Source organism: Pinus tabuliformis, chromosome 5_2 (assembly GCF_031772625.1).
Source record: "Pinus tabuliformis cultivar Carrire ecotype Pingquan chromosome 5_2, CPIR1, whole genome shotgun sequence".
NCBI lineage: Eukaryota > Viridiplantae > Streptophyta > Pinopsida > Pinales > Pinaceae > Pinus > Pinus tabuliformis.
Window position 1 is genome coordinate 541607566 of NC_142306.1, and position 11532 is coordinate 541619097.

The 11532-nt window shown below is 34.0% G+C and overlaps 1 pseudogene; it reads left to right on the forward strand.

Moving 5' to 3' along the window:
• Positions 1-5471: 5471 nt before the first annotated feature.
• Positions 5472-6199, forward strand: LOC149160095 (peroxidase 56 pseudogene; annotated as a pseudogene).
• Positions 6200-11532: the final 5333 nt, after the last annotated feature.

The following is an 11532-nucleotide window of genomic DNA, read 5'->3' on the forward strand; positions in this document are numbered from 1 at the left end:
CAATTTGCTTTACTTTTCCAGTAGCAACATGCTTCAGATATGCCTTCCCTCTACCGAACACAGGATTATATCCTATATCTTCATATATGGCTATAGAAACTGTTTTTTTCTTTAGACTAGGAACATACATTACATTATTTAGGTGAAGATGGGAGCATGGCTCCCTCTTAAGGGTGAAAATGACAAACTTTCACACAAAATTTCATTGACTGACTTAACTAAGTGACTTGGCCATGACACTCCTACTAACTCCAACTCAAGTCTTCCTCCTAATGTTGAATTTCGAATTTCTCCATTTGAATAAGGAACAAGCCAAATGAAGCCTTTTCTTCTTACAATTTATCTCTCTCTCTCTCTCTCTCTCTCTCTCTCTCTCTCTCTCCCCATATATATGTGTTTGTGTATGTGTCTCTCCAATTTCCTCCTTGTATCTCTCTCACTCTCCTATATAACTATCTCCTACTCTATCCTCCTCTCTCTCTCTCTTTATCTATCTCTCTGTTATTCCCCCTCCGCTCTCTCCATACCTCCTTCTCTCCTCCCCTATTACTCTCTACCTCCACCTATCTCTCTCTTCTTCCCCATCCACTCTCTCCATCCCTTCCTCTCTATCTCTCTTACTCTCTATCTCCAACTCTCTCTCACTTATCCTCTCTCTATTTCTCTCTTCTTCCACTCTTTCTCCCTATATCTCCATGTCTGCTCTTCCACTATTTATTCCTCTCTCTCTCTCTCTCTCTCTCCTCCTTGTATTCTAATCCCCTCTTTCTTTATATCACCCGCAATCTCCATCTCTCTATTTCCATTTAAATATTTTTCTATGTTTCTCTATATATTCTTCCATATGTGTCTATATATCCCTCCCATTCTCCATCACTCTCTCTCTCCCCTTCACTCCCTCATTATTTCTCTCCCACTTACCACCATCCATCTGTCTTTCTCTCACTCTCTCTCTATATCTCTCATCATTCCTCTCTCTCTTCTTCCCTCTACGTCCCACCTCGATAATTATCTCTATCTCCCTCCCTCTCCCTCTCTCCCTCATTGTCTCTATCTGTCTACACCATCACCATCGATCCCTTCATTTTCCTCTTCCCCTCTATATGCTGCTCCCTTCATTTTCCTCTTCCCCCTCTATATGCCACTCTCTTCTTCCGATGGAAAATTTTAGGGGCTAATATTCGTGCTTGGGCTAATTTCGGTGATTTTTCCAAAAAACATATTCACTAATCTCCATTTTTTCTAAAAATGATTCGCCCAAATTTTACAATATAAAATTATTCTACCTTAAAAATCTCCAACATTATATAGAAGCTATATATAAAATCATTATAAATTTGAATAATTTTACAAATATATCAATAGACATTTTGTAGTTTGCATATTAGAGACTAGTGAGATTCACCAATGTTTTTAAACTTCAAGATAATTTTCCATCCTTATGTTCTTCCCCCTCCACTCTCTCCATTCATCCCTCTCTCATTTTGTCCAACTCTCTAAATCTCTTTTCTCCCTCTTCTTTCCTCTCTATATCTCTCTTCGTCCACTCTCCTCCCCTCTTTATTTATCCTCTCTCAATCTCGTCCTCCTCTTCTCCTCCCCTCCCTTCCCTCCTCATCTCCTTAACTATATCTCTCCCTCACTTTTTTTATCACTCTCTTCTTCTCCATTGACTCTCTCCATACCTCCTCTCTTCCTATTTCTCACTCTCTATCTCCATATCTCTCTCATATCCTCCCTTTCTATCTTTATCATCTTCCACTCTCTCCCCCTATCTCTCCTCTTTTAGTATATGTCCCCTCCATGTCTCCTTCTCTATCTCTCTCTCTCCCTTTGTCCCCCCCCCCCCCCCTCTCCATCTCTATATTTCCATTTACAGATTTTTCTATGTGTCGATAAATATTATTTCCATATTTATCTCTATATCCTCCTCTCTACTTCTTTGTCTCCCCGTCATTCCTACACTATGTCTCTCTCTCTCTCTCTCTACCTTAGAGAAACTCTTTCTATATAAATATTTTCATCCTTCTTTATGTTCTTCCCTCCATATCTCCATCTCTTCACCTCTCCCTTTCAATCTATGTTTCTCTTTGCTTCCCCCTCCACCCCCTCCTCTCTCACCCTCTATATGCACTTCTCTCTCTCTCTCTCTCTCTCTCTCTCTCTCTCTTCTTTCCTATATCTCCTTTGCCAATATATATTTCCACCTTCTCTCTCACCTCCTTCACTTTATCTCTCTTTCTCTTCCCATCTCTTTTTCCCTCTCGCTCTCTCTTTCTCTCTCTTCCACTTTATCCATCCCTCCCTCTCTAATTCTTTATCCCTCTCTATCTCCATCCATCTTGCAATTTTCCTTCTCTATCTCCCTCTTCTTCCAGCATCTCTCAATCTCTCTCTCCTCTCTCAATCACCCTCAAGTTCCCTTTCTCCTCCCTCTCTTTCTCATTCCCTCTACCTTTTTCTCTCCCCCCACTCATTTATTATCTCTCTCTTTCTCTCTTTGTATCTCTATTCATCCCTATCTTTCTTCTTCCATATCTATCTCCCTTCCACATATCTATCTAACTTCCACACACACACACACACACATATATATATCCCTCCATCTCTCCTTCTCTCTCAATATCTCTCACTCTCCCAAATTAACAAGTCACCTTCCCCAATTACCAGAGGTCATCACAAATATCATGCTGCCAAAAAAGCACAAGTTATAATTTTCATTTCAATTTTTTCGAGTGAGAGTGCTCATATTGAAATCCTAAGAATGAAGTGACATTGAATGCACATGAAAAGTCAAATCAGTGCCACTAAATAAAAAGAATGTGGATGACCATGTATACATGGTGTACCTTAAAAAATGCATTAAAAGGGTAGGATAACCATAGATGAAAACTAATGTACATAAGAAACTTTAATATATCAACAACTACATATATATTGATTGATTGTCATATTTTTTTTTAATGTTTTAAATGGTCAATTATGTCCAAAACCAAAGTTGTTCCATCCATAGTTAGGTCCAAAACCAAAGTTGTTCCACGAGTATTTTTGTTCCATCCATCCTTTTTTAAAATAAAATTTTATCTATTTTTTAAAATGAAATTAATTTAAGAAAATTACAAAAATGTGCAGTCGAATAGGAAATTAACTTTGATATTTCACATTTAATATTAAAAACTTAAAAAATAACCCCTTTTTAGTCCTTGCCTGGGACTAATAGTGATCGATCTATCGTTGACCAACGATTAATTAGCTTTGACCAAGTAATATTTCTCGTACATGTCAGGTTTAAGCCAATGTTTGAAATAAAATTTTCTGCCCAATAGATTTTTATCCAAAGTTTGTGTTTTGACCTCTTATTGCCGGCTGCATGGTATACTTTTCTGAAAACTTAGGCTAAAGAGTTTGGAGTCGCCTGTATACTTTTTTGAAAACTTAGGCTAAAGAGTTTCGACTCGCCTGTGTACGCCTGTGTACTTTTCTTAAATAGGCTGGTCCCACGTACGTTGTAGTTTCGAGGTCCTTTCCACATGTATATCACGGCTCTTTCCACATGGCTATTAGCATGCAAGGCCCCTTCCATATGGCTATTAGCGTGCAACTCGTAAAATTCTTGCAAGAGAAAGGGCCGTATAAAACCTAAGACCGTTTGCCTCATTTAGTATTCTCAAGATCTTTAAGGTATCTGGGAAATTTAAGATAGCAGAAATTTAAGATAGCAGATAAAGACTGATGTCCTGTATGATATTCAAATATCCGCTCGGCCTTTCCTTGGAGCAGGCTTTGACATGGCCAGTATTATCATTTTCATTTTAATATTTCCATCTGCTCAGGATTTACCTTGTGTACTTTCTCCAAGTGGCCGCATACTCCCACACGACAAGCAGAGCCCGACCTTTCCTTTGGAGGATAGTTTGACATGACCAGTATTTAAAAGGCAGAGACTGGTCCGAATGGCCAAATAACCATTCAAAATATTTCATCTCCAACCACGTCTGACCGCAGGTAGAATTCACTTGAATCTGTAATTTTCATATTTTTATCATGAAAAAATACTGAAATGCTTTTGTTAAAATTTTTAGTATTGCTTAAAATATTTTATAAAACATGAAATTTGGAAGAGTAAGTCACTCGTACGCATGTGTACATGAGCACTCATTCTGGTTTTTCCCCTGCGAAAGTTCTGCACTTCGCAAGTAATTCTTCTTTCCTGTTTTCAATCTGCTTTCAATCTGCAAGATGTAGACTTAAACAACTCATAACACAGAAACTAAAAGAAAATATTGCGTGTTTATTTTGTAATTATATTGTGTGTTTATTTTGTAATTCGTATTTTGTTGATCTTAATGGCTAGTAAACTGTTTCAGTAGAATTTGATAATGTGTAGTTTGATATTTCAATATTGAATAATAGTTTATATTACTAAAGAAATTATCTAACTATGCCACTAAAGAATGTATGCAACTCATGAACGGAATCTTTTTAGCACTTTCGTACCACTTTATAATTTTTATATGTTGTCGCACTTAATAGCATGTTTCCATTTCAAAACAGAGTTGTTAATAGGTTCATTTTACATATGGATCTTGCGATTCCGGATCAGAGATTACGACTTCAAACATGTTGTAGTTTTAAAATTCCTCGACAGATTTCCATTCATGAATCATGGACCGCCATTGAAGATCCTGTTTCTATTCACTCTGGACGCCCAAATTAACCCTTTTCTAACACATTAGATTAGCAGAACATTTATATAGAAAAATAGAGATTTGAAAACCCTTTAGATTAGCAGAACATTTATATAGAAAAATAGAGATTTGAAAACCCTTAGACTCCAGCTTCATCTGCATTAATTAGTTTCAGGTATTTGTTCACATAGATATTTTGCAATACAAAAATGCATACCAAACTGTAAAATGAGGTACTCTTATGAGGTTGTAAACTTTCAGAAGTTCAAAAATAATCAAAACTTTACTTTTCTTATTTAACTGTGCACCGAAAACAAAAACAATGTTGATTTCCAAATTTTCGAAGATTGCAGAACTTGCATTCCCAGAATTAAAGAAAGGGTTTTTTTTTTTTTTTCTTTTTTTTTTCCAGTCCTTTAAGAGGAACCCAAACAACGGATAAAGGGCCAACATGCTGCATCTAAAACCCTCATGAAATTTCTCTTTCTTCACTTCGAGAGTTTATTGTGTGCTTACCTGGTTTGTGCATGGCAAAGTCTCCCGGTCTGATGACAAGGCCAATAGTTCTTGAATTTTGACTGCTCACATTGTCTTGTTTTCTACTTGCACAAACCAGAGCGAAATTCATGGCTTGAAGGCGGCCCTTGGTCGAGTGATACATCTTGTGGTTGTTCGAGCGAGCTTACCCATCCGCCTCCCCCTAAACTGTACTTGCAAGTTTCTATTTCCCACGGCAACACGAGAGGCAGATCCCTGCAGAGCTTCATCAAACGCCCGCCTATAATGGCCGTGCGACACGTTGGACATGCAAAAGAGACGGGTAAAGACGTTGGGTATGCAAGAAGGATGAGAGGTAGGCAGGTGGTAAAATTGTGGGCCCACGGGATTTTGCGTGTTTGAAAGCCCACGGGATTTTGCATGTTGAAGACTTAGTTGTTCTATCGGGTAACTCCATATCTAATCTCGAACTAAATATACACAAATACAATTCAAAATGGTATATATATATATATATATATATATATATATATATATATATATATATATCGAGCTCGCAATGTTTCTGCTATATCTAACAAATTAGGTTTTGATTGGGTAATGTTATAGGTGGACATACTATCGGAGTCGGGCTGTGCAATTTCTTCAGCAACAGACTCTACAACTTCACTGGGAAAGGTGACATGGATCCCTCCCTGGACAAGTCCTATGCAGAGGAGCTCAAGACTAAGTGCACGAGCTTAGCTGACAATACAACCACAGTGCCAATGGATCCTGGCAGCTCTCTCAACTTCGACAGGCATTATTACAGTACTCTGGAATCAAACAGAGGGTTATTCCAATCAGATGCCGCGCTTCTCACTGACTCCACTTCCAAAAGTATTGCCGAGAAGCAGTTAGAGGGAGACAACTTTATTCAGAACTTCAAAATCTCAATTCAGCGAATGGGAAGTATCGGAGTGCTTACTGGTAGTGCTGGGGAAATCAGAAAGAGGTGCGCCTTTGTCAACTAAGGAACAGGAAGACTAGTTGATCATAATACTCTCTGGCTAGTTAAATTTTTAATTCATGTTCTGTTCCTTACCTGGTTACCTAAGAAATAATCCCTACCAAATAACGAGGCTTCAACGGTGGCAGGTTTGGACATTTTTATGTAATAATTAGACGCTCAAATTTTCGTTAATTGCTAAATGCTTGTCGGTGGGGAAGTTTCTGTACTTATTCTGAATAATGCTTACGGATATTTCCGTAGATTAGTTTCTATATTAATAATAAACAATGCTCAGTGATATTTCGATGTCTTCGGGGAATGAGTACTGGTGGACAGGACTGTTGTGTTTTTTTAAGGCATTGAGTAACTATTCCATGTTTTTTTGGTCGAAATTTTGTGAAATAATTTTGGATTAAATTTTGATTTTTTGTTTTAAAAATGTGTTTTTAATGTGTAAATTATATTATAGCATAAAATTTGTTACTCAAATTTGTTATTTTATAAAATTTCAATTAAATCCGAGAAAAATTATATTTAAAAAACTCTCAAACTAAACAAATACAATAAATCTATATCAAATTACTTCATTTATTAGTTGTATAAGCTTTTTTTTATTTTTTTTAGTTTCTCTAAATAAATAATTGGTAATTTGATTTGAAAATTAACAGGATGATGATAACTGACTTTAATTAAGATTCAATATAGTTTGAGATGTAAAAAATAAAAAATTGTTTCTAAATTTTAAAAATTTTATGTTTGAAAAATATCAAATATAGCATTTCAAATTCACTGTTAAAATAAAAACATTTATAAAATATTACTGTTACATATAATTTTAAATTTAACCATTAAGAAAAAGACATTTACTTTCACGTGAAGGTTTAGTAGGAATAATATTTATTTTTCATAGACAAGATAGAAAATAAAATTCCAGGGTGGTTGTGGTTGGAAATAATAATTACTGCAGTATGGAGTGCAGTTTATATTTAGAGTCTCAGATGATTTGAGTTACTATAAGATTTTTAAAAGCTCTGTCTCTCGCAGATCTGAATAAGGACATCTGAGTTCTTTAGTTGTGTATATACCCCATCTGAGTATTAGCAGCTTCCATGGGTTCTCTCTTGGTGCCGAAGGCGATAGGATTTTTAAAAGTTTTGTCTCTCGCAGATCTGAATAAGGACATCTGAGTTCTTCAGTTGTGTATATACCCCATCTGAGTATTAGCAGCTTCCATGGGTTCTCTCTTGGTGCCGGAGGCGATAGGGGTAATAGAAAGTTTATAAAAGCAAAGCGGGACAAGACAAGGAGAAAGTAAATCTCACAATCTTCTTGGACTAAACTGCTGGTTGATATTATGTATACTTATTCATATGAGCTGCTTCAAGTTTCAAGGGTGGAATAATGGGCATAATGGTCCATGATTTCCGCACATAAATTTTTGGAGGGAACACCACTTGGAACTACGGTGTTGTTGCAATGTTTACTTCAAAATGCTTGTTACTTGCATGAACTGGACTATTGGCAGTTAAGAAGGCAAAGTGGCCTTTTTATTATCCGAAGTGTACCGGCTATTCCTCTTTGATGTTTCAGGGAGATCTTGAGAATCTAGTCGAATATTTTTTATTTTTTTTAAATCTAGTAATGATATTCCAGGACAAGCATATTTTCATATGCATGTAATTCTTGTTTGTAACATAGTTATTTTTTTCTTTTTAATCGTAAGGCCACCGGGGTACTTGAATGCATGTAAATTTCTTTTATAAATCAATCACTTTTGATGGTTGATTATCCTCTTTGTTGTCAACTGGGTTTGTTGATGGTTTAACTATGCTAATTGGTGTAATTCTGAACTTCGATTCACATCGTATGACATTTAACATTCTACCATGTACTCTTTTGTATGGTCGGCAGGTAGTATGCTACTAACGTGGGTGTGCAAAACATTACCTCTTTACATTATGTAGTAGAAACATAAGTGCATTGTTGATCATTTTATATGTTCATACATTAAGAGGTCGATTCCGAATGGAAGTATGTTCAAACATGCAATATCTTTTCTGTATTTATTTGGTTGTTATGTTTCTTACTTGTATAAAATTTATTCCACTACACCTGTAAAATTAATTTGGGAGGTTATGCATCAACGTTTTATGTTTTGGTTTGCACTAGAACACAACTACAATGCTCAGAATAGGTTTGGAATCATTATGAAGATTGCGTATCAACAATTTTGTACAGTTAGTACAATTCTAAAAAGTTATTCCCAGAGAGGAAAGTGAAGGGTTGGTTCCTCCGAATATCTTGTAAGCAACTTCAACCTCTAAATATTATTTGCCACCGGCTACTAGCTTTAGTTATCAGCAATATACACTTTAGCAGGGCCAGCGTTGAAGCACACACAGCAACGAACAATAGTCATTATACTATTATCCAGCGTAGTTTCAATTCTTTTTTTTAATATATATTTTATTCTGAAATATCATGTCTGCAACATCATGTCTGCAACGTCGAAATGTTTTGCACATATCTTCCCCCACACTTGTTTCTCAACCCCGTTGTTTCTCAACCCCAGCAGGGACTAAAATATGCCAACAGATTTTATACCTGTCTTACAGGCAAATATATTGTAATCGAATTCATCACTAGCAAACTTGGAAGTCTGATTTGTTGCGACAATTCATGTATTCCAATAGGTATTAGCGACCCAATTCCTTGGTTCCATTCCAGATCCGTTGTAGCAAACTTGGAAGTCTGATTTGTCATGTTTCTGGTTCGAAATGTTCTGGTTATAAATGTATAAACGTTCAAAGTTCAGTTCTTCAACTGCAAATGACAGGGTTGATGTTTCCACCGGCTGTCAACCTCAACCACATTAACCTTGGTGAATTGATTAAGCAGAATAACATAGGAAATGGCGAGTGGGATTAAGAGTTTATTTTTTATGATAGGTGTCCAATTTCTGAGAGGTGGTGGCAGCGAGTAGCTCAGAGGTGGCAGCAAGGCGGTGACACCGGTGGTGGCAGCGAGTAGCTCAGAGGTATGTGTTTTGATGCCTATTAAATTTACATAATGTGTTTAATTTGGCTCAAAGCCCTGCAATGTCTAATTTGTCTCAAAACCATATTAATTGATTATATCAAACATATCTTCAGTGTCATGTAGAGCACGATAGCACACAATGGCTAGAGTGGCATACTTTTTCACTAATTATCAAAATTTCTTCCATTATTTTAGTGTTGAATTCCTTCTATCCTACTACATACTAGTTATGTATTTTCTTCAATTTTATTTCTTCGTACGAATAGGGTTTCCATGTAGTGAAACCCTAACACTAAATTAATGTTGGTTTACATTTTAACCTTTATAAATTAGGATCATTCAATTTTTATGCTTTTCTTATGTAGAGAGAGGGATCTTAAGTTATAATTTAGTTTACTAATCTTATTTTGTTTAGTTTACTAATGTTATTTTGTTTACGCATACCTAAATGGGCCAATTTACCCGGAGATATGATTGTCTTCAACATGTATCTAAACAATTTTATTTCTCAATATTTCCACATATTTCGCTTCCATGGTTTTACATTCAAATATTACTCTTCTTATTTTATATTACTAATGTTTTTATCCTGATATCCCCAGGTTGAGGAGGAAGGAAATTTATGTGCTCTTTATTAGATATTATTCTATGTTGCAAGTCTTTTTTTTTTTGTTTTCCATAAATAGCCTCTTTTGACTATTTACCTCGTACCTAAACATACTAATCCCCTATATTATTTTCAATCATTACAGGTACGACTTGAGGAAATAAAAGAATTTTGCTTCCGTTGTACCAAAGACATTCAACTTAATTCCTAAATTGACTTTCTCTTCCTTAGTTTACACGTCATACATTTCTCAATTCACCGCAAACTTTGTGTGAAGTTATCCTAACGCGAAGATAAAAGTGATTTGTTCATGATATCCTGAAATAGGGTTTTTGCTAGACTTCTAACCGTCCCATGGATACCATGTGTATAAAACGGTTATGAGCCTTAACCAATGGCATATTATATGGTTAGGCAGGGACTACCGGCTGCATGCAGCACTTGTTTTACAAATAATATCAAAAAACTATATAGACCAAAAACAAAAGAAAAAGCTATTCAGCGACTCTTTCTCACTCACTATAAAACTTTCATTAATTCAATCTAACACTCATTTAAAACATTTTTTTCATATCTATATATATATATATATATATATATATTATTTTTTTAAATTTAAAATGAGATTTTTTAAAATTATTTTTTTGATTTTAAAATATATATATATATATATATATAATTTTTAAAAATTTAAAACAAAAATTGTTTTTAATGTGTCAAAATGAATAATGATGTTTTATATCGCCATATAAATTAAATGATTGGTATTTCTATAAATATCAATCAATGATAATTATTAAAATATTGAAAAAAAAAAATTTAATTATTATTATTAATAATTATAAAAAATAAATATATATTTATTAAAAAAACATATAATAAAATTTCTAATTATCAAACATAAATATACAATTTATTTTATCATGCAAAATTTTAATATATAAATAAAATATGTTACAATATCCTAAGGCATTTTATTAATATTATAATGCCCACAAATTGATATTCCATAAACACTCTTTCTTGGGAAATTTTTTAATTAATTAATTTTATTGAAAAAGTAACTTCCTAAATAAATATTAACCATTAAATTTTAAATATTATTATAAAACTCTATTTCAAAATGATAGGATCTATCAAAATGTTTGAAGTGTCTCGTTTGTTTATCTAATTTAAAGTCTAAAAATGAATGGATCTGCAGTTAAGTTTCATGTGACTTTCTTATTTATAATTCACTAATTATTTGTTTCGTCTTTTACAATATGCCATGTTTTTTTTAACTGGTGTTAAATCTAAAATAAGCGTTGTGTCTTAATTTCTATATTCACCTTGATATATGAAGGGTGTATATTTTCATGGTTTAAAATGGAGGGGTGTATTTTCATGGTTTAAAATAAAATTAATGATATTATTTTTATGTTATTTTAAATATACTTTTAAAATTTTTTTATATTTTTTTATATAGATAATCTAAAAATATTATTAAAATTGCATGTCCAACAAATAACTTAATAACAAGTGGATATTAGGTGGGAGAAATAAACTAATAGTTATATATCTAGCAAGTGTATATTATGAGTGGGAAAATAAACTCTTAGTCACAATCTCATATTATATATATATATATATATATATATAAGTTTTATATAAATAGTTTTTTATTGCTTGGAAAAATATTTAAGAAATTTTTATAAAATATAGAAGGGAAA